Below are 4,201 nucleotides of genomic sequence, written 5' to 3'. Positions count from 1 at the left end.
TTGGGTTTCAACCTTTCTTTCAGTTATGGACCACTAAATATTTCATATGGAGATGTGGACCCCTTTGGAAATTTCAGACAAAGTCTACAGATCCCTAGTTGAAAACTGTTTTATACAAATAGTATATTTCTAGTACTTGTCTTGTTGTCACAGCCATTTCCAGCATTTCAAAATAGTTCCTCAAATACTGAATTTATTTACAGCTTATACTAAGCAAAGAAGGAAAATTGATGTATTTAGTTTTAAGGTTAAAAATAAATTTAAAAAGACCTCTAATAAATCCAAATTCTGGAAATCTCTCCAGTATGAGAAACCAGAACAGTGACTTGCATTTTAAAAAAATCCTTTGGTCTTTTTCAATATAGATTCAGTAGGCAAGCAGCTTAACAAATCCTCCTCCTCCCCCCCCCCCCACACGAAAAACATAACCACAATCCTCCCTCCCTCCCCACCTTGCCTCCACTTGGAAGAGCTTTCTTTTTACAAGTCTCATTAGAGGGTGACCTGCCAGCCACTTCTGGATGTAAATGATCTAATCCTTTGTTATAAGAGTCTTGCAATCTGTTTTGAGACGTTATAACATCTCCCTAAGCTACTTGCAGCAGGCCTTTGAAACTCATCAGGAAGAAAGTGGCTCTAGCCCTTTTTTTCCTTTGTCCAATGAAATTCTTTCAAGTTTGACTTAAATATAAACTTGAAAATCACCATTTCTTTTTAGCTTCATCGTGCTAATATAACAGCACCATGGATCTTTTAATCTAAGACTGGGCTATCATTGCCATCAAAGCAAGGGCCATAGTAGTTCAAGGTCCACTGGGACCTCTTGGAGCAAACAGCTGTCTGGGTTCCCTCCACTAATTTCATTACTCAATATGTGGCCTCTGCATCTTTCTGCCCTTTCATCAGGACACCATATGGATAAGGAGTTCCCCTGATCTCCTGGAGTGGGGAAAAGAAAGAGCCGGGCTAAAATTTCGCACACCTCAGCCATGTCATGTTCCCAGGTATGCAGATAGTCCTGTAGCTCAAGTTTCCCTACGGATGTTGAATAGTCAGTTAAGCACTATCAATGATACATAATATGGGGTTGTTACAATTCCAGATTTTTTCCTTTTCCTTAATAAAATACACCGAAATGTATGCATTAAAAGCTGCTTACAAGATGTTGCAAATTTTAACACTCAAAAGTAAGGAAAGGCCTGTACAACCTTAATTCAGCCCCTTTCTGCATATGCATGAAGATAGTATTGGATCCCGTTTTTTCCCACAGGACTGCGTCATTACGAACAGGAAGGAGACTGCCCAAGGAATGGATCAGAGTTATGTAGTGAAGGAGATAGAATGTGGGATCCCTCATTCTCATTTGCTCTAGGAGTTAGAAGGTGTGTTAGCAAACAAGACAGGAGTCTGCAGAAAATGAAATGATAGTCTTATTGGTAAGGCAGGTGAATCCCGCATCGGGAGAACTTATTTCTAACCCTACTTCTGCCACAGTCTTCCAATATAATATGTAATGGTGATTAGCAGAAATGCTAATTACTTACAACTGCAAGCTAAATTGATAGGTACCACCACCAATCAATCCCTTTGCAGTAAAGTGGTAGTATCAAGAGGAATGAGTCCCAGTCATGGCTCTGCCACTATTTCACTGTCTTGCTTAGGCAAGTCTTTACCTTAATTTTGCCATATATATTAAAAAAAATAGTATCTTCTAAGAATATACTCGATTACTATGATGATGATTACCCAAGAAAAGACTGAGGAACTAAATTCTTTTCCTGCCTCTGTTGCAGGTTTTGAATATTGTGCGGTAAGTAATGCACTAATTGAAAGAGGAGGATAATATTGTGAATAGCAGTTTCAGATTCAGAACATTGCCTATCATAGATGCTGAACGAGGAAAGGATTCTGAGAGGGAGAAATAGCATGTAATTAGGCAGTTAAAATGTGGGAGGGAGAGGCAAAATGAGGTTGCATGGACAACCTACATTCTTGCATTTCCCAACTTTCAATTGCTTGAGTTTGCGACCTAAATAAATGTTTAAATGTAGTCTTTAGAACATAGCTTTTGTATGTGACACTGTAGAATATAGTGTGTTGAGGTGTTTTAAAGAAAAAGCTGCATTATAAGGGCTTTTAAACATGTACATTTCTAAAAGTAGATTCATACCATAAACAGTTGCTATAATATGCGTAACTGCCTGGCTTTTAACTGAGGGGTTGCAGAGAGCTTTTGCAAACTCAGGTCACATTGTCAACGTTGCATTAAAGGCTAATTAGGATATTTCAGAATAAAGTAAGACGCATACTTGACAGAACCATGTTGGGACTATTCTTCTTCTATATAGCAATAGGTACAGGCAATTCTTTTGCTTGTGGTTTACAAAGAATTGCTATAAAACAGTTAAACATACCATTTAAAATCAAATAGTGCCAAATTTGGCTATTTCTGTTCAGCAGTGTGTTTGCACAGTTTCTACTAAGCAACAACTATGACATGGCTTTGCAGTAGCATATGTGAAGAGGTGCACATGGAATGTTGGTTCAACCCAACAGACTGCTCAACACCCCTTCTGGCCCTCTTTTCTATTTTCTTTCTCTTTGGCATGAGAATTTATGTAAAGAACATTACCTTAAGTGCTAAAATATAGTAGAATCTCCTTTAAAAAAAAAACCCAAATCCTACATTTGGATGGATGGATTTTCTTGCCTTGTTCCAAGCTAGCGTAATAAGTATATTTTATATCAACTTACGTTACACCTCTTACACGCTAGGCATATGTCGGCATTTAAAAAAGATAAATCCCTGTTTCTCCTTAAACTCTCCTGCAGATTAAAAAAATTACAGAAGCATTCTATTGAGCAGCTACCTCTTAGGTAATGATCAGGGATAGAGGGTTCTCTTGGGGGGGGGGAGGGACCTCAGGCTTTGTCTACACTGCAGGGTTTTTGCACAAGAAGCTTTTTGCGGAAGAGATCTTCCGCAAAAGCTTCTTGCAGAATAGAGCGTCCACACCTCAAAAGTGCAGCGCAAAAATGATGTGCTTTTGCACAAGAGAACGTCCACACTGCATAGACGCTCTTGTGCAAGAAAGTTCTGATTGCCATTAGAATGGCCATCAGAGCACCTGTGCTTTTACCTATAGGGGTTTCTTGCACAAAAACCTCTCCGGAGCGTCCACACCTGCCTTTTTGTGCAAGAGCTGTAGCGCAAAAGAGTTATTCCTTGTGGGGAAAGGAATAACTCTATTGGCAAAAGCCCTCTGTCCTGTCAATTTACTGTTGGGTTTTTCTGCACAAAAACTCACTTGAGGTGTGGACGCTTTGTGGGGTTTTGCGCAAAAATCTTGTAGTATAGACAGCCTCAGTGCTTACCATGGCTTTTTGTCTGTAAATGCTCTGCACTGTATCTTACTGAGCATTCATTATTCACTGTTCTGATAATTACAGCAGACTAAAAAGCCATGTAGTAAATGTGCAATCTTTTTCCTTTTGCAGTCATCTCTGCTGCTCATTTTTCTTTCTAATGTGTTAATGTTCCTTTTAGCATGTACAGCTACCTGAAGAGATTGGACCCTTGAATTTACAGAAATAAAAACCCTTGTTCTTAGAAGTGGGCCATCTTCTGCTCCAGTTTTAAGAATTATGGTCTCATGGTAAGAAGACCATAGTTAACTTTGCATCTGTTCTGAATTGTATGTTCCTCTCAGGTTATGTCTAGACTACAGGCTTCTTGCACAAGAAGTTTTTATCGGAAGAGATCTTTGGCAAAATCTTCTTGCGCAAGAGCACGTCCACACTGCAAAAGCACATCAAAAAAGAGATGCGCTTTTGTGCAAGAAAGCGTCCAGACTGCATGGATGCTCTCTCGAAAGTAAGCTCTCATTGCTATTCACAGAATGGCCATCAGGGCACCTGGGCTTTTCCTCTTTCCTATTTTTGTACAAAAAACTCCTCTTCCCCGTCCCCACGCACCTTTTTGCGAAACAGCTCTTTCGCAAAAAGGCTTCTTCCTCATAAAATGATGACTACGTAGGCCAGAAAAACTCCTCTGTTCTTTTGATTTTTTTGCGCAAAAATGCGCTTGAGAGGTGGATGCTCCATGAGTTTTTGCCATTTTTATGAAAAAATTCTATAGTGTAGACATAGCTTCAGTCTCACCTTTTTGGAACTCATTATGTAACGTACCCTGTGGGATTTG

This window comes from Pelodiscus sinensis, chromosome 1, assembly GCF_052426305.1.
Source record: "Pelodiscus sinensis isolate ZL-2025 chromosome 1, ASM5242630v1, whole genome shotgun sequence".
In the NCBI taxonomy this organism is placed as follows: Eukaryota; Metazoa; Chordata; order Testudines; family Trionychidae; genus Pelodiscus; species Pelodiscus sinensis.
The sequence above is the reverse complement of the archived record's forward strand: the minus strand, read 5'-3'. Positions refer to the sequence as shown.